The 20141-nt window shown below is 44.2% G+C and overlaps 1 protein-coding gene across 1 annotated transcript in view; it reads left to right on the top strand.

The window, feature by feature from the left end:
* Positions 1-6522: 6522 nt before the first annotated feature.
* ACOT11 (acyl-CoA thioesterase 11) overlaps positions 6523-20141 on the top strand; it is a 67527-nt gene continuing 53908 nt past the window's right edge. The window contains exon 1 of the mRNA XM_047871369.1: positions 6523-6860. The gene's annotated coding sequence lies outside the window, so the exon portion shown is untranslated. The remainder of the gene's footprint in view (positions 6861-20141) is intronic.

The raw sequence follows: 20141 nt of genomic DNA, 5'->3' as shown, positions 1-20141 counted from the left end.
GTGGCCCCCCCCCCCCGCCCCGATTCCCCCATCTCACCCCTCCAGCAATAAAGCTGACTCTCCTAGGGCTTCTGTCCCCACAGTGCAGCGGTGATGATGGCGCTTCCCTCCCTGATCCCAGGAGTCCTGTAAGTTTGTAAAAGGAGCGTGGCTTGAGAGAGGGACACCGAGGGGGGTGGCTGACAAGGGCTCTGCAGACATTTCCTGCCCTGGGCCCTGAATTCTTCGTACATGCTACTGCATTATAGTCTCATGTTAGGGGGATTTGGGAGGTGGTGGCGGTGGTGGTGAAGGAAGAGGGGTGTGTCAGGATCAGGCCTGAGGATCAGGCAGCATGGGCTACCTGGAGTGGAGAGGGCTCCCATTAAACATCCTGTGGTAGCCGGCCTTCAAGATGGCCCCGGTGACCCACATGGCCTGCAGGAGTGTCTGAATCAGGGCTGGCCCTGTATAGACAATGAAATTAGACAAAAGTGATAAGGGGGCTCCCAAGACTGGATCACAAAAGGCCTTGCAGCTTCTGCTCTGGATCCTTGGCACTCTCGCTCTAGGGGGAGCCAGCTGCCATGCCGTGAGAAGGCTGGGGCAGCCCTGTGGAGAAGCCCACATGGGGAGAAGTCAGGGCCTTTGGCCAACAGCTAGCACCACCTGCCAGCCACATGAGTGGGTCACCTTGGAAGCAGATCCTCGGGCCCAGGCAAGCCTTCAGGGGACCGTGGCCCCAGCCGATATCTCACTGCAACCACGTGGGAGACCCGAAAAGAGAACTGCCCAGCTTCCTGAAATCTTGACCCACAGTATTTGTGAGCATAACGAAATATTGTGTTGGGTCACTAAGTTTTCGTCTAATTTGTTACATAGCGTTTGATAACGGATACCCCCATCTCCAAATACTCCAAGAAAGATGGGAAGGTGGTCCTTCACGAAGATGGTGGAGAGGCAGGTAGAAGGAGATAGAAAGACAGATCTCTCATAACCCCTCCTGAAGCTGGGGAGAAACCCAGGACCTGATCAGTCTGGAGCCCCTCAACATGGCATTCTCCAATGTTGTGTTAATGCAAGAGAGAGTTTTGTAAGGTTTTCCACGGTGAGAGGGGGCGGGAATTCTTATAGCATGATTAGGCCAAAGTTACATTATGACAAAGAATATGTAGACTCGACAAGGGTTTTCAACAGGAAACTCGTTTTTGAGGTGTGGAATGTGTCTGATTTTTTTAGGTGCGTGGGGAGGGAGCAAACTGTTACCATTTCCATGACCTGCCTCCCTCACTAAGGGATCCGCACTTCCTGCCTCCCCTTAGCACACAACCTGGCAGGGAAGAAAAATGCCTTTGACTCAGAGGATGCCAGGGGCTGAGGAGTTCACAAGGCTCAGAAGGGGTTGTGGGGCACCTGGGACTCAATGGGACGAGGGGAAGGGAGGGCAGAGGACTGGATTTCAGGAGGGGTGGGGGTGGGGTTTAGAGGCCAGACAGAGAAAAAAAAAAAAAACGCATTTGAAAAAAGTCATTCTACTAGAAAAATATTTGAAAAGCATCCATCTAGTTGAACTCCCTCAGGCCTCCTGTACCCTCATGTTATAGAAGAATGGGGGGGGGGGTTCCTTAAGTTGTATTTTCCCACAAGGAGGTCCTGAGGAAAGGATTTGAATGCAAGCCTGTTTGAGGGGGTGATCCCAGGAAGCAGAGGAAGGAGGGGGACAGTGACGGGGCAAGGAAGGCAGCCGGTAAAGGGTGTCCGTCACTACTGTGAGCAACCGGCCAGAACAGGCCCCACCCTGTCATGCCACCCATGGGGCCAGGAAGCTGGCATTGATCCTCAGCTCCCCTGGGTCGGTGGCTGGGGCCGCTCCTGGGCCCTCCTGGCCTGTCCCCCCTGCCCCTGCACAGAAAGAAGCCCGGGGAGAGTTGGGCGCAGGCTTTCAGCTTGTCCTGGAGTGAACACAAAGGGATGTGGCTGGGGCCCTGGTGCCTGTGTAGATAGAGCAGGGGGCTCTCACGGAGTGCCCCGCCTTGGAGGTCTTTCCTGTGCAGTTAGGAGGCCCTGCCGGCCCAGGCTCCTGATTGGCAGACAACAGACTCTGAAGAAGATGGCTAGCTCCGGAGGGGAGGCCTGGAGAGTGTTGTTGGATGGTGGTTGGGGAAGGGGCTCAGGTGGAAAGTGAAGAGGAATTGGTTCAAATCTTGACTCAACCCCTTACTGTCTGTGTAATCCTTATCAGGCTTATCTCCTTTCTCATCCTTAGATTCCTTAGCTGCAGAATGGGTACTCCCCCCCCGCCCCCACCGCCTACCTTGAATGCTTAGAACATTGTAGTGGGTATTGATAGCTTGCCTCCAAGCCCTCCATCCGTTCCCCCTTCTTCTGACAACATTGGGGGATCCCATCTGCCCCTGCTCTCAGTCCAAATGGTTTGGGTGTATCTTGGGTGGGACACCCATGGGTCCAGTCCGTCTGAGCATGATATCCCCTTAGCCATGGTGATTGATTAGTTCAGAGGTGGGCATGTGCCCTGAGCCCATCCAGTCAGAGCAAATCCCATGCTTCTGTAGGAGCTCTTAGAAAAGCATATCTTAGGGGGCGCCTGGGTGGCTCAGTTGGTTAAGCGTCCGACTTCAGCTCAGGTCATGATCCCGCAGTCTGTGAGTTTGAGCCCCGCATCGGGCTCTGTGCTGACCAGAGCCTGCAGCCTGCTTCCAATTCTGTGTCTCCCTCTCTCTCTTCTCCTCCCCAACTCATGCTCTGTCTCTCTCTGTCTCTCAAAAAAAAAAAAAAAAAAAAAAAAGAAGAAGAAATGTTAAAAAAAAAAAAAAACTATCTTAGGGTGTCTGGGTGGCTCAGTCCATCAAGCACTGATTTCGACTCAGGTCATGATCTTGTAATTCATGGGTTCGAGCCCCGCGTTGGGCTCTGTGCTGACAGCTTGGAGCCTGGATCCTGCTTTGGATTATGTGTCTCCTGCTCTCTCTGCCTGTCTCCCAGTTGTGCTGTTTCTCTCTCAAAAAATAAACACTAGGGGCGCCTGGGTGGCTCAGTCGGTTAAGTGGCCGACTTCGGCTCAGGTCACGATCTCGAGGTCCGTGAGTTCGAGCCCCGCATCGGGCTCTGGGCTGATGGCTCAGAGCCTGGAGCCTGCTTCCGATTCTGTGTCTCCCTCTCTCTCTGCCCCTCCCCCGTTCATGCTCTGTCTCTCTCTGTCTCAAAAATAAATAAAACATTAAAAAAAATTTTTTTTAAATAAACACTAAAAAAATTTTATTAAAAAAAAAAAGTCCAGTGGACTGGGAGCTGAGAGGAAGAGAAGCTCATCACCAAGTGGAGCCTTAGAATGAAGCCAACACATGGGAGAGAGTAAGAACAAGAGATAGAGAAAGGCAGGTCTTAATGACTTTGCTTGAGCCCCTGAATCAAGCTGTGCCTGAAGCTGCCCAGTACCCCTTGACTTGTCAGTAATATGAGCCAATACACTCCCGCTGCTGAAACTTGTTTGTGTTGGACTTTCTGTCACTTGCAACAGAAAGTTGTTTTTTTTTTAAAGTAAGCTCCACGCCCAGCGTGGGGCTCAAACTCACAACCCTGAGATCCAGAGTGATATGCCCCATCGCTGAGTACAGGAGGAAAGAGGGACATGGAACTCAGGGAAAGCTTGGGCTCTTCATCCAAACAGCCCGTTCAAATGCTTGCTGTTCTGGTGACAGCCTGTGTCACTCTGCCTGCCTCACCTGGCTGTGAGCGGACATCTAATTCACCCTGTGTCCCGAGCGCCTGCCTGGCACAGAGGTGGCACCAGGGTGGACTCATGGGATGAAGACCAGTGAGAATGGCATTTGTGATAGAATCCCAAGTGTGTGTCCCTCCTCCCATCCATCTTCTTTCTCATCAGTGTTCAATTTTCTTCTCCTCTCTATGGCTCAAAGCCTGTGAGCAGTCCATTTTCATTCCATAAGCAGTTGGTCCCCCCAAAAGGAGGTTATTTTTCTCAGTTTCCCACCAACTGCAAGCAGATAAAAACCCCAATTTCTCTTCTCCTGCCCCCTGAAGCAGATGGCCGTGGAGATGTGGGGATTAGCCCACCTCTGCCGTTTGCCAGCCGTGCAGCCTTGGGCAAGTGTTTTGGTTTCTCTGAGCCTCAGTTTCCTCATTTGTAAGGTGAAGATAACCCATTCTTTGTGGGGTTATGTGAAGATTAAATGACGTCCATGGAAAAACGGAGCACACTGCTTGGCATAGAGTTGGTTGCAGTAAAAGAGAATTAATTCCCCTTTTCCAGCCTCCGCCAAAGGTAGGGCTTGATGAAGAAAATTTCTGTGGATTGATTCCATCTGACCCCACATGTCCACACGTGAGTGTGTCCATGTGTGTAAATGTGCACGTACACTGTGCTTATGGGTATGTGCATGCCATATTTGCGAGCACGTGAATGTGTGTGTGTGTAAACAGAAATGTATGTATACGTACGTGTGCTTGCCTGTGCACATGAGAGCGTGTGTGTGCACATGTGGCTTCCCAGCACCATTAGTGGGAAGCATAATTGTGCTTTATGGCACCAGCAGCAGATCCGTCCCCCCAGCCATTAAGCTGCCTCCCTCCACTCATGTGGGGGCAGGGAGGAGCTGCACCCACTGTGCCCTCCCTTCCCCAGCTCTGCATGCTGCATGAGCACCCGGCCGCCCCCCTCTCACCATATGCCTGTCTTTTACAGTTCTTTGGTGCGTGGTGCTCATCGAGTGGCTAATTAGCTAAATGAATTAATTGACATCCATACGTGTAATTAGCAAATGGTTATAAGCAGCTATTCTCCTTGGGATGTCTAAAATTTCTAGGGGTCAGACGTTGGGGGGAGGGAGGGTGCTTTAGGGAGTAAATCAAATGGCCAGTGTGAGTGCTGAGGACCTGCCTGGGGGGGTTCCACATGCCCCACAGCCAGGCTGTGGGGGAAGAGGGCCTGGGAAGGAGGGAGGAGGTGCCCATGAACCTGATAGGGGGAAACCACCTAACGGCCTAAGGCACTGGGAATCAGGGGGTCTGGGTTCTCGTCCCATTCGTGCGACCTTCTCTGTGACCTTGGGTACGTCTCTTTTCCCCTCGGGGCAGCAGTCTCTGCTTCTAAGGGAGATGGTTGGGAGCAGCTGGTCTCTGAGGACTCTGCCATCTCTGACATTCTTCCTTACCTTACACCAAACTTTCTAACAACAAACAGGGCTGTGTAAAGAGGGGGTGATGTGCCCCCCCTTTTTTATTCCAGAGCACAACATCACCGTGCTCTCTCACAACTGTAGGGTGTAATACATACTTGCACTCTGTTCCAAATGCCTTTGTCCACCTTCTCTGCCTTTAAGGTCATCGAGAGCAGCACGGTCCAATAGAACTTTCTGAAATGATGGAAATGTCCTGTGCTGTCCCATAGGGTAGCCACTAGCCAAATGTAGATAGTGAACGCTTGAAATGTGACTAGTGCAGCGGAGGAACTGGATTTTAAATTTATTTACTTCGTTTTAATTGTTTTTTAATGTTTTTTAAAAGTTTATTTTTGAGAGAGAGAGAGAGAGATTGGGCACACAAGTGGGAGAATGGCAGAGAGAGAGGGAGACACGGAATCTGGAGCAGTCTCCAGGCTCTGAATTGTCAGCACCAGCCCCACACGGGACTTGAACTCCAGAACCGTGTGATCACGACCTGAGCCGAAGTCGGATGCTTCACCGGCTGAGCCACCTAGGCGCCCCAAATTTATTTACTTTTAATTTATTTAAGTTTCAGTAGCCACATGTGGCTAGTGACTATTATATCGGACGGCACAGCTCTAGATCCTTTAAGATCCAGTTCATCCACTTATTCTTTTATGAATTCATTCATTCATCCAAAACATATTTATTGAGTGCCTGCTGTGGCTAGGCACTATGGAGGCTGCTGAGAATAGGCCTGCACCATTCCTGCCGTCACGACGCATTTATAGTGGGAGGAGATAGGAGGGAGAGGAGAGAAAAAAACAAATAGATAAATAAAACAATTGGAAGTTATAATAAGAGCTATGAAAGAAATCAACTAGGGACTGAGAGAAGAGTCCAGGGGAGACCTTCTTTAGAGGGGGTCCTCAGAAAATGTGTCTCTGATTAGGTGTCCTTTAAGGCAGGGCGCAAGAGATGACAAGGAGCCCTCCCAGGAGGAAGGGGAGGGTGCAACGGATCCTGAGGTGGGGAGGAGAAAAGAGTTGTGAGCTCGAGGCCGCCTGCGTGCGAGGTTGGGGCGGAAGGAGTGCGGGGGCGGGGCCAGGAAGTGAGGGGCGGGGCCTGACGCCGCGGCCCTGGGGAGGACTCTGCATCCAGAGCCAGGCAAGGCGGTGAGGGCTCCGGGCAGCGTGAACGCGCCCCTTCAGAAGCTGGCGTGGCTGCTCCGAAGGGGAAGTGGAGGAGGCTTTGAGGGAACCCAGAGATGGTGGCTTAGGGGAGGGGCCCAGGCCGGGGGGCGCCTCCACCAGGAAGCTTTCCCTGGCTCCCCAAGCTGGACTAGGCGCCTGTCTGTGATATTCCACCCCACGCGCCCAGCTCTGTCACAGCACTTTCACCTCTGGTCATTCCTTGTTTGTTCTAGGGGAACCCACCAGATGTGGACCTTTCCCCACTGGGCCACGTCTGATTCTGTGGCCACACCTGGACACAGGGCTCAGGAAGGACAGCCTCTCCCAAGCTTAGCCTGGGTGACCCCCAACTCCTGGGAAGAGGCTGCTCCAGGAAGCTGGCAGTGGAGGTGGGAGAGGTGGCCCAGCTCCCCGGCCTCCTCTGCTACCCCTGCGGCCTCACTTTGCAGCTTAGAGCCTCCTTCCCATCCATGGCTTCAGCTGACTCTCCCAACAGTCCCGACAGGTAGGTGGGACAGTAATCCTTGTCTACCCGTTTTGCCAATGAACAAACAGGAACCCGGAGGGGCCAAGTGCCTTGTCCTGGAGCAGGAGGACCAAGGCCAAGTGCCTTGCCCAGGAGTCTTTGAGGACCCAAAGAGGAGTTACCTCTTTGGAGGTTACAGATTATAGAGATTTCCTCCATAGCTTTCAGTCAGACGTCCTGGATTTGAATGCCAGCTGTTAATTTCTTAGCTGTGTGACTTCAGGCAAAGTACTTAACCTCTCTGAGCAAAGAAGCATATGAAAAGATACTCTACCACATGCGTCATAAGGGAAATGAAATGAAAACAATGAGATGTCATTACACATCTTTTAGAATGGCCCAAATCCCAAACCCTGACAATACCAAGCACTGACAAGAGTGTGGAGCCACAGCCTCTCCTCCCTGAGGCAGCTAACCCACAAATGCCTTTCAACTGTAGCATCGAATTAAAGCCCAGGGTTTCTGGATGGTGCACAGAGGTCTCTAAGTCAGGTCCAGATGTGGCTTATCTTAACCTAGGGAAATGAAACCAGAGAAATGAACGTATGATACCTGCTAATCCCCTACTCCCAATATAAATTGTGGAACCCATACATAGTAATTGTAATTAACGCTCTTATTCAGAAAGGGAAATGATGAGAGATATACAGCAGTGGACAGTGACTGCTAGCAGTTCTGAAATTCCAGCAGGCAGACATTTTTAGGGCCCCCTTCCACAGAGGTGGGAAATAATCTTTGGGGAGGCCCAGGTTCTACTTCCTGGGGACATCTCCCTTATGCATTGTTCTCTGAGACTCCTCTGCAGGGCTGTCTCTGAGGATGTTCCTTTCCCATGATCTTCCTTGGCCACATCTGAAGATACTGTTGGGAAATATACATGGATTGGGGATTGGGTCATTTTCTCAGTCAACTTTCTGCCCACAGATGTCTAGAGACCCAAGGGCGATTTTATTACTTAATTGTTACAGTCTCTTGGCCCAAGCTGGCAGTTCTTCTGAGACTAGAACTCTCTCCCAAGCTTAGCTGGCTTCTTATCTGTTTCTGGTCAGTTCCATAGCCTTTAAGCCACACCCAGAGTTCTATTCTAGATATTCTTAGATTTGCTATGCTTCTTTGTTTTCTCACTCCCATACCTCGTCTTTTGAAATGTGGGTATCTGGGGCCAGCGTGCTTTGTTGCATGTGCTGGTTGTTTTTCTGTTGTCTCTCAGCTCCAAGTGTACCCTTGTATATTTTGGTTTGTGTTGACTGGAACTCAGCAAACATAACTTTCCAGGTGTCCTTGCCTGATGGCTTCCTGTTAGGTTTTTCCAGTGGGAGAATTGGCAGGAGATGAAAAGGTGGCAGAAGGGGAAACAGGACTTTCTTTCTAATTTCAGCACTGACTAGCATCTTTCCAAGAGCAAAGAACAGCGGTAGCTTCGGCTTTCAGCTTCTTTTGGCTCTCTCAGCTCCAGGCACGTCATGCACGACCCCTCAAAAGTTTCAGTACCAACCAGCCACGCCTCTTAGTGAAGACTGGTTCCTCAGCGGTCCCATCACCAGAGGCTTGGTGTCCTTCTCAGATGTCCGCACACTAGCCCGTGGTCCCCCGCTGGCAGTCTGAGTAGCAGCCAGGTGGGGTTTCTCAAACCTTAGTTCTGCTAACCATACCTCTTCCTGTTATTCTCCGGCCCTGAAGATAGTAGCCGCTTTGGCAATTAGTACTATCATTTTATTATTTCAGACTTCCAACACTATATAACGCTAATACCCTGAATTAAATCTTGAGACTCTTGGGGTGGCTTCTGTTTTCCTAACTAGACCAGATACAGTGGGAGAGCCCCATCTCTAGTTACCTTTTCTGAGCTATTTTGTCCAATTGAAAGATTTACTGGGTGCCATGCCTTTAACTGGACCTTTACTGTGATACTGACACCATAATGTACTTAGGGTTTTTTTTTTTTTTTTTTTTTTACATTTATTTATTTTTGAGAGACAGAGAGAGACAGAGCACAAGCAGGGGTGGGGCAGAGAGAGAGGGGGACACAGAATCCGAAGCAGGCTCCAGGCTCTGAGCTGCCAGCACAGAGCCCGACGCGGGGCTCAAACTCACAAACCGCGAGATCACGACCTGAGCCAGAGTCGGACGCTTAATTGACTGAGCCACCCAGGCGCCCCAATGTACTTAGGGGTTTTAATTAGGGGGTGATGGCAATTTTTCTGTTTTCACTTAGCCTTTCCACTCAAAATTCTTCTCAGTTTCATCTTTTATAGATTGGGACTGAGAAGCAATCTTGAAAGTCCCTCTCTCGACTCTTTTCTGTTCCATTTCATTCTTACTTGTAAACCAGCTAATTATTTTGTTAAAGCATATCTTTCTTGGAGTACCTTGCCACATATAGCTAACAGCAATCAATACACACTGCTAATGTTCTATTTCCAACCTCTTTCATTGAGCTACAAGTTTATTAGACCCATGAGCTGCCCTCCTACTTACGCGGGACATAGTTTCACTAAGTGTTTCATCACAGACTCTGATAATAATTTATTTGCCCCTCCCTGTTCCAATGCTAAGTCAATGCCACATATTTTGGGTTGTGTTACAATAGCATTCCACTTCTGGTAATCTCCATGTCAGTTGGGAAAGGCTAGATTATGAAGAGGTAACAAATATTCCCATCGTCTCAGTGGTTTAACCCAACAAAGCTTTATTTCTCACTCACGCCAATGTGTCCATCAGAGGCCAGCTAGGGACTCTACTCCATGTTCTCATTCCACGACTGAATGCTGCAGTATTGAATTCCAGTATTGAATGCTGCACATCACCATGGAGGAGATAAAGGAAAGAGGTAAACCATGCACTGACTCTTAGAGCTTCCAACTAAAAGAAAAGATGTAACTTGGCCAAAGCAAATCACATGACCTAACTTCAAAGGGGTCAGGCATTTGCAATTCTACTATCACATCTGGGTGGAGAACAGCACTAGTACCAGCAACCCAAAGAACAACTAGAGCAAATTGGAATCGGAGAACAGAGGGCTCTATGAAGAAAAAAAGTGAAATCAATAAACCGTATGATATGATGGAGCAGTGATAGAGATAACCACAAGTGTATGAAGAGCACAGAGATGTGAACCTGGCCAGAGCTGAGTGACGATAAATTAAGGAAAATATTATCAGAAGTAATTAGAAAACAAAAATAATTGCAAACTCTAGGAAAAACAAACAGCTCTCTAAGAAAGGAAATGTAATAGTACCCAGTTGGCTCTGAAAAACTGATATTCCCCTAGCTGATAATAATGCAGACACTATATATTAGAATCAACCTGTAGTCAAAGCTTTGAGGCTTTAATTATGGTCACAGGACAGAATTTAATGTGAACAACCTTGACAATTAAAAAATGCATACAGGGAAGCTGAGAGGTAGAAGAGAGCTGAACGGGAAAGGAAAGGCCCTAATGTCCTCATTTTACACAGTGGGATATCGAGCCGTACTGTCTATAGATTATGGAACAACAGAAAAAGTGCTATGTGTATTACTTGACTTTACAAAGGTCACCACAGATAGAATTCTCTTGGGATAGGGAGAGAGAAGAATTCTGGCGGTGGTATATGTTAATCCATCACTTGTCATGGGAAGACACCACTGGATAATGTTTAAAACTGATAAAGGGAGAAATTGCTGTATAAGCACATTATTTATAAAACCATAGGTAACTAGGAGAAATAGGTAAAAGAAAAAGTGGTTGCCTCTTGGGAGCCGGACTGGTGGTTAGGAGGAGAGGGGTAGAGCCTTTCATTATAAACCTTTCAGTACTGTTTCATTTTCTTTTTTTTTTTTTTAAATTTTTTTTTTAACGTTTATTTATTTTTGAGACAGAGAGAGACAGAGCATGAATGCGGGAGGGTCAGAGAGAGAGGGAGACACAGAATCGGAAACAGGCTCCAGGCTCTGAGCTGTCAGCACAGAGCACGACGCGGGGCTCGAACTCACGGACGTGAGAGGCTCGAACTCACGGACGTGAGATCACGACCTGGGCCGAAGTCGGACGCCCAACCAACTGAGCCACCCAGGCGCCCCAGTACTGTTTAATTTTCAAACCATATGGATGGATAGATTCCTTAGGTTAAAAAAAATCATTAAAATACAATGATGTTTTAAAAAGGGCTTTTACAAACAAATGAAACTGAAGATCAAGGAAAGTTAAGTAACACGCTCAAGGTCCTGGGGCTTAGTGGCAGAGTTGGATTCAAACACAGGTTCTGTGACTTTCAGTCTAGGGCTTATTTCACTTGCTTACACAGCCATTTAACAAACGTTTATTGGATATGATGTCGTGTGCAAGGGCCAAGGCACATCAGTCTTATACTGTTTATAGGTTGTACACAGTCTACTGCAGGAGGGCAGATGCTTCAAGTAATCCTTCCAATGCAATGTGCTTACATGATCATGTGTGCAAAATTTGAAAACACAAGTTATTTTAACTACAATCCGTTGAGGCTGCTGCCTCTTTCCACTTTGAATTCCTCATGGTAGTACTTTTGCTTGTGTTGGGTGACGTTGGAATGGCTGCGGGCTTCTGTGAGGTAACTGAAGGAAAGTTGTGTTGGAAATCCGTTGAGTGTGGGTTTAGTGGGATAGATTTATGTGGTTCTCAGTCATTTCTGTGTATGGTTAATTTATTGCTAGCCATGCCACTGTATGAATGAAATAATAATAAATGCTCAAGGGGCACCTGGGTGGCTCAGTCGGTTGAGTGTCTGACTTCAGCTCAGGTCATGATCTCACTGTTTGTGGGTTCAGGCCCCATGCAGGCTTTGCGCTGACAGTGTGGAGCCTGTTTCAGATTCTCTGTCTCCCTCTCTCTTTGCTCTTCCCCTGCTCACACTGTGTCTCTCTCTCAAAAATAAATAAACATAAAAAAATTTTTAAGTAAACATAAAAAATAACAAATGCTCAAATAATTCAAAAGAAGGCAGAAGAAGAGGAAAAGGGGAACAAAGAATAGGTGAGACAAAAAAGCCCAGCAACATGTAGACTTAACCTAAGCATACCAATAATCACATTATGTGTAAGTAGCGTAAATACTCCAATTAAAGGGAAGAAATTGTAAGATTGGATTTAAAAAAACAAGAGCCAAATATATACTATTTATAAGATTATAAAGCATATACTTTAGATATGAAAACACAAATATGTTAAAAGTAAAGGGATATAAAAAGATATATTATGCTAACAGTACTCAGAAGAAAGTAGATCACAGGGTGCCTGGGTGGGTCTGTCGGTTGAGCATCTGACTCTTGATTTTGGCTCAGGTCACAATCCCAGAGTTGTGGGATTGAGCCCCACATTGGGCTCTGTGCTGAACGTGGAGCCTGCTTAAGAATCTCTCTCTCTCTCTCTCTCTCTCTCTCTCTCTCACCTCTGTCACTCTACCCCACTCACTCTCTCTCTCAAATAAAATTATAAAAAATTAAAAAGAAAATAGATATAAGAGTAAGAATATTACCAGGAATAAAGAGGGTCATTACATAATGATAAAGGGTCAATTCACTAATCAGTCATAACTGTTCTAAGTGGTTATGCATTTAGAAACAGTATCAAAATACATGAAGCAAAACCTAATAGAACCACAAAAAGAAATGTACAAATATATAATTATAGTAAAATATTTCAACACATTCAACATATTTGATAAAACACCTAGACAAAAAGTCAGTAAGAATATAGAAGATTTGAACAACACTCAACCAGCTTAATCTGACGTTTATAGAATACTCTACCCAACAACAGCAGAATATGTATTCTTTCCAGGTGCAAATGAAATACTACAGAAGACTATATCTAGTGCAATAAAATAAGTATCAATATATTTAAAAGTGTTCTGATCACATAGAGTTAAATCATAAATTGACAACAGAAAGATATCTGGAAAATTTCCACACATTTTAGGACAAAAATATGCACTTCTAAATAAAATATAGGTCTAAAAGAAACCACAAGAGAGATTAGAAATGATTTTGATCTTAATGAAATGAAAACACAATATGGAAGTTTGGGGGATGCAGCTAAAGCAGTACTTGAGGGAAATTTATAGCATTAAACACTTATATTAGAAAAAAGAAAATTACCTGAACTTCCACTGTCATGCAACCAGAAAGTGAAAGCAAACTGAATCCAAGTAGGCAGAAGATAGGATATAATAATGAGAAGGGGAGAAATTAATAAGTAGAAAACAGAGAGGGGGCGCTTGGGCAGCTTAATTGCTTAAGTGTTGGACTCTTGATTTTGGCTCAGGTCATGATCTCACGGTCGTGAGATGGAGTCCCACATCAGGCTCTACACTGAGAGTGCAAAGCCTTCTTGGGATTCTCTCTCTCCCCCTCCCTCTTCCCCTCCCCTCCTCATTCTCTCTCTCACTCACTCCCTCTCTCTTTCTCTCTCTCAAAATTAATAAATAAACTTTGTAAAAAAAAAAGAGGGAATGTTGGCACAGCAAAAATTAAAAAGAAAAGAAGAGAAAAGAAAAGAAAGAAAAAGAAAAGAAAAGAAAAGAAAAAAGGGGGACACTTGGGTGACTCAGTTGGTTAAGCATCTGACTTTTGGTTTCAGCTCAGGTCATGATCTCACAGTGAGTTTGAGCCCCTCATCAGACTCTGTGCTGACAGCAAGGAGCCTGCTTGGGATTCTCTGTCTTCTCTCTGAGCCCCTCAACTGTTCACGCTCTCTCTCTCTCAAAATAAATAAGTAAACATTAAAGAAAAATAAATTGAAAACAGAAAAGCAGTAGGAAAAACAAATGAAACAAAAATAGGGTTCTTTGAGAAGATTAATGAATTGATGAACCTCTAGACAGCCTGATCAGGAAAAAGAAGATATAAGTTACCAACCTCAGAAATGATAGAGGGATCACTACAGATCTAACAGATATTAACTAGATAATAAGGGAATATTATGAATAACTGCATCCAATAAATTAAATTTTTTGATGAAATGGAGAAAGATAAAAGTATCAAGTTCAGTTGAGAAGGAATAGTTAAGTTAAATAACTCTATATCTATTAAATAAATTTTATGTGTAGTTAAAAAGCCTCTCAGGGCACGTGGGTGGCTCAATCCACTTAAGCCTCCAACTTTGGCTCAGGTCATCATCACGGTTCATGGGTTTGAGCCCTGTGTCAGGCTCTGTGCTGACAGCTCAGAGCCTGGAGCCTGCTTCGGATTCTGTGTCTCCCTCTCTCTGTGCCCCTCCCTCACTCATGCTCTGTCTCTGTCTCTCTCAAAAATAAATAAACATTAAAAAAAAAAGCCTCCCACAAAGGTAACATATTGATGACTTTGTTGTCAAATTCTACCAAACATTTAAGGAAGAGGTAATATTAATTTATAAACTCTTCCAGAAATTAAAGAAAAGAGAACACTTCCCAACTCATTCTTCAAACCCAGCATTACCCTGAACATATATTATCTGTAGAACCATATAATGAATAGAGATGCAAAAATCCTTAAAAAATTTTTTTAACAGTTATTTATTTTTGAGAGACAGAGACAGCACAAGCGAGGAAGGGGCAGAGAGAGAGAGAAAGAGACACAGAATCTGAAGCAGGCTTCAGGCTCTGAGTTGTCAGCACAGAGCCTGATGTGGGGCTCGAACCCACGAACTCTGAGATCATCACCTGAAGTTGGACGCTCAACTGACTGAGCCACCCAGACGCCCTGAGGTGCAAAAATTCTTAACAAAAATTTATGTATGTATGTATGTATGTATTTGTTTTCCAAAGATTTAATTTCTTGGGGCTCCTGGGTGGCTTAGTTGGTTGAGTGTCCGACTTTAGCTCAGGTCATGATCTCACGGTTTGTGAGTTCGAGCCCCACAGCAGGCTTTCTGCTGTCAGCACAGAGCCTGCTTTGAATCTTCCATTCCCTTCTCTCTGCCCCTCCCCTCCCTCCCTCTCTCTCAAAAATAAATAAACATTAAAAAAAAAGATTTACTTTTTAAAGTAATCTCCACATCAAATATGGAGTTTGAACTCACAACCCCGAAATCAAGAGTCATACACGCCACCGACTGAGCTGGCTACATGACCTGCTTAACAAAATTTTAACAAATCAAAACCCACAATATATAAAAAGTAAAGTACATCATTATGCAATACATGTTATCCTAGGGATGAAGAGTTTGCTTAACATTTGAAAAGTAATCAGTGTAATTCACCATATTGATAAGTTTAAAAAGATAAACCATTTTATCATCTCAATAGATGCAGAAAAAACATTTGACAAGAACCAACATCCATTCCTGAGAAAAACTTGTAGCAAACTAGAAATAGAAGAGAACTTCTTCAACCTGGTAAAGGGCTTTTATAAAAAAAAAACTAATGTCCTAAAGTTATACTTAATGGTGAAAATTGGGTGCCTTCTCCCTAAGATCAAGAGCAAGGAGAGGATGTCAGGATCTTACCATTTGTATTTAAAATTGTGCTGGGAGTTTCTAGTAAGGGCGATTAGGCAAGACAAAGAAATAAAAGGCATAGAGGTTGAAAATAAAAAGAAAAACGGTCTTTACTTGCAGACAACATAATCGTCTGTCAAGAAAAAAATTTTTTTTTAATTTTCTTTTTAAGCAATCTTCACACCGGTGTGGGGCACGAATTCACAACCCTGAGATCAAGAGTCACATGCTTTACCAACTGAGCCAGGCAGGTGCCCCAGAAAAATTTAAAGAACCTACAAAATGCCACTGAAAGTGAGTTTACTGAGTTTCAGATCAGATGCTTAATATTCAAAAAGTAATTGATTTCTACACACCGGCAACATTCTTATTGAAATAGAAAATTTTATTTATTTATTTTTAAGTTAATTAATTTATTTTTGAAAGAGAGAGAGATAGAGGTTGGTGAACTGGGGAGGGGCAGAGAGAGAGGAAGAGAGAAGATCCCAAGCAGGCTCTGCACTGTCAGTGCAGGACCTGACTTGGGGCTCAAACTCACAAACCATGAGATCGTGTCCTGATCCGAAATCAAGAGTTGGACGCTCAACTGACTGAGCCACGCAGGTGCCCCAACTTTTTATTTACTTTTAACTAATCTCTACCTTCAATGTGAGGCTCAAACTCATGACCCCCTGAGATCAAGAATCGCATGCTCCAACCAACTGAGTCAGCCAGCAGCCCCTGAAATTTTAAAGTACATTTATATTAGTATGAATATATGAAATACTTAGTAATAAATTTGACAGAAGATGTGTAAGACTTGTAGCTGAAAACTACAAAATATTGCAGAGAGAAATTAATGAAAACCTAAATAGATGGAGACATATACCATGTTCATGGATCAAAAGACTCAATATTATTAATGTCAATTCTTTCCAAATTGATGGATGTGACACCATCCCTATCAAAATCTGGGCAAGCTTTACTTTACTTTATTTTTAGCAATGGACAAGCAGATTTCAAAATTTAAATGCAAATGCAAAGGACTCAGAATAGCCAAACTATTTTGAAAACGAACAAATCAGTAGGACTTATGTGATTTGGTTACAAGACTTCTATGTGAGAGTAGTTGGGAAAATGTGGTATTGATCTAAAGACAGACATGCAGATCAACAGAACAAAGTAGAGAGTCCAAAGATAGGCCTCCACACATATAGTCAATTGACTTGACAAAGGTGCTAAGGCAATTCAGTGGGTAGAATTATAATCTTTTTAACAAATGGTGCTGGGGGGCGCCTGGGTGGCTCAGTCGGTTGAGCGTCTGACTTCGGCTCAGGTCGTGATCTCGCACTCAGTGAGTTTGAGCCCCGCATCGGGCTCTGTGCTGACAGCTTGGAGCCTGCTTCGGATTCTGTGTCTATCTCTCTCTGCCCCTCCCCCACTCATTCTCTTTCTCTCTCCTCTCTTTCTGTCAAAAATAAATAAACTTAAAAAAAAATGGTGCTGGAACAACTGGATAGACACGTCGGAAAAAAAAAAAAAAGAACCTCTATCTTTACCTCAGACCAAATATGAAAATTAACTTGGAATAGATCATAGTCGAAATGTAAAAGCTTGGGGCACCTGAGTGGCTCAGTCCGTTAATTGTCCAATTCTTGATTTTAGCTCAGGTCATGATTTCATTGTTGGTTCTTGGGTTCAAGCCCACAGTCAGACTCCATGCTGATAGTACAGAGACTGCTTGTGATTCTCTTTCTCTCCCTCTCTCTCTGCCCCTCCACTGCTCGTTCTTTCTGTGTCTCAAAATAAATAAAATACAAAAAAAAAATTTTTTTTAATGTGAAAGCTAAAACCATAAAACGTCTAGGAGAAAGCATAAAGGAAAATGCTAGTGACTTTGGAGTTGGCTATTTTTTTTTTTTTTTTAAAGGGAGAGAGAGGCAGGGGGAAGGGGCAGAGAGGGAGAGAATCTTAAGCAGACTGACACAGGAGTTGACTTCATGACTGTGAGATCATGACCTGAGCCGGAATCAAGAGTGGATGCTTAACTGACTGAGCCACCCAGGCAACTCTTGGCAAAGATTTCTTAAGTAGAACACAAAAAGTCTATGGTATCAAGTAAAAATATTGATGAATTAGACTTCATCATAATTAAAAATCTTTGTTCTTCAAGAGACCTTACGAAAATGAAAAGATGAGTCCCAGATTTGGAGAAAATATCTGCAAAACATATATGCAACGGAGGACTCGTGTCTACCTATGTATAAACTTATATTTAAAAAAATTTTAAATTGTAGGGCACCCGGCTGGCTCAGTCGACGGAGCATGTGACTCTTGATCTCAGAATGTCGTGAGTTTGAGCCCCATGTTGCGGGTAGAGTTCACTAAATAAAAAAAATAAAAAGAAAAAAATTTAATTGTGGTAAAATATACATAACATAAAATTTACCATCTTAACTAATTTTAGATGTACAGTTAAGTAGTGTTAAGTATATCCATATTGCTGTTCAACCAATCTCCAGAACTTTTTTTTTCTTGCCAAACTGAGACTACATCCATTAAACAACTGCTCATTTCCTTCTGCCCCAGGCCCTAGCAACTGCCATTCTTTTTTTTTTCTTAATTTTTTTTAATGTTTATTTATTTTTGAGAGAGAGAGAGAGAGAGAGAGAGAGAGAATTGGGGGGGGGAGGCTGAGAGAGAGGGAGACACAGAACCTGAAGCAGGCTCTGGGCTCTGTCAGCACAGAGTCCAACGTGGGGCTCGAACCCATGAACCGTGAGATCATGAGCTGAGCCGAAGTTGGATGCTTAGCCGACTGAACCACCCAGGTGCCCCTGGCAACTGCCATTCTGCTTTGTTTCTATTGATTACTCTAGTTATCTCACATAGTGGACTCATACAGTATTTGCCTTTTCGTGATTGACTTATTACACTTAGCATAATGCCTCAAGGTTCATCTATGTTCTAGCATGTGTCAGAATTTCCTTCCTTTTTAAGGCTGAATGTATTCCATTGTATGTGTGTACCACATTTTGCTTATTCATTCATCGGTCGATGGACATTTGGGTTGTTTCTACCTTTTGCCTATTGTGAACAGTGCTCCCGTGAACATAGGTTGTACAAATATATCTTGGAGAGCCTGTTTTGAATTCTTTTGGGTATTAAAGAACTATTACAATTCAATAATAAGACAATCAACCCGATTTTTTTTTTTAATGGGGAAAGGTTTGAATAGACATTTTACCAAGGAAGATACCCAGATCAGTAAGTCAGTGTACAAAAAGATGCTTAACAGCATTAACGGGCAGGAAAATATAAATGGAGCCCACCATGATGAAGCACTGTGAATCCACGGAAATGATTAAGGTTAAACTCGCTGACCAAGTGCTGTGAGCATGAGGAGGAGTTGGGACTCTCGCATGCCACTCGTGGGAATGTGGAATGATACCACCATTGTGGAAAGACGTTGGCAGCTTAAAAAATGTTAAACGTACACCCATCATATGACTTGACCACGCCTAGGTATTCCGCTCCTAGGTATTTACCTAAGAGAAATGACAGCATATGTCCACACACGGATTTGAATATGAATGCTCCTACCAGCTTTATTTGTATAACAGCCAGCAAATAGAAACAATCCAAAGTCTGTCAATAAGTGAATGAATAACCAAATTGCGCTATAACCATAAAATGGCATTCTACTCAGCAATAAAAAGGGACAAATTATTGGTGTATGCAACATACATATGAATTGCAAAATAATTATGCTGAGTGAATGAGGCCAGACAAAAAAAGAATGCATACTGTATGATTCCATTTATATAGCCTTCTAGAAATGCAGCCTAATCAAGAGTGACAGAGGCAGATTATTGTTTGCCTGGGATGTGGGGGAGGGGGCAGTGTGGGGCAGAAGGGAGGGATTACAAAGGGCTATAGGAAGTTTTGGTGGTGACAATATGTTCATTACCTCTGTTGTGATGCTTTCATGGATATATATGTGTATGTATATATATGTATACATAATATGTATGTCAAAACTTGTCAAATTATACCCTTTAAATATGTGCAGTTTATTGTATGTAATGATATCTCAATCAAGCTATAAGGCAAAAAGAAATAAATTCAAGTAGACCCATAAAGAGAAATAGTATGTAGCAATGAAAATTATGGAAAGATATTTATGATAATTGTTGAGAGAGAAAAAAAGCAGATTACAAAACAATATGTCCAATATGGTCACTTTTAAATTTTTATTATTTTTATTTATTTAAAAAATTTTAAAAATGTTTGTTTATATTTGAGAGAGAGAGAGAGACAGTGCTTAAGCAGGGGAGGGGCAGAGAGAGACAGAGACAGAATCTGAAGCAGGATCCAGGCTCTGAGCTGTCAGCACAGAGCCTGATGCAGGGCTTGAACCTACAAACCATGAGATCATGACCTGAGCTGAAGTCGGACGCTCAACCGACTGAGCCACCCAGGTGCCCCTGGTCACTTTTTTTTTTATTTATTTTTTTAGATAACCTGAATATCTATGGCATTCACCATTTGATTATAAAGAGTGTCACATTAAATCAAACCATGGTTTATGCTAGCCCAGATCCATCCTGCCAGTGTGGGAATTCTCCTTCCCTGTAAAGTCCCCTGTCCTTTATGTCTCTGGGTGTCCCCACATGTGTCTCAGTGCACTCAAAAAGCGATCTCATATGTTATTTGCTGTTGCTGACACCAGCTGAGCTGAGTCTCCTGCATTAATGTTGCTAGCGGAGCCAGAGATAGGCCCATGTCACTTGTCCGTGTGACCATGTCACATGTGCCAAGCCCCATGCGTGGGTTGCCCAGCAATCC

Source organism: Prionailurus viverrinus, chromosome C1 (genome assembly GCF_022837055.1).
Source record: "Prionailurus viverrinus isolate Anna chromosome C1, UM_Priviv_1.0, whole genome shotgun sequence".
In the NCBI taxonomy this organism is placed as follows: domain Eukaryota; kingdom Metazoa; phylum Chordata; class Mammalia; order Carnivora; family Felidae; genus Prionailurus; species Prionailurus viverrinus.
The sequence above is the reverse complement of the archived record's forward strand: the minus strand, read 5'-3'. Positions and strand labels throughout refer to the sequence as shown.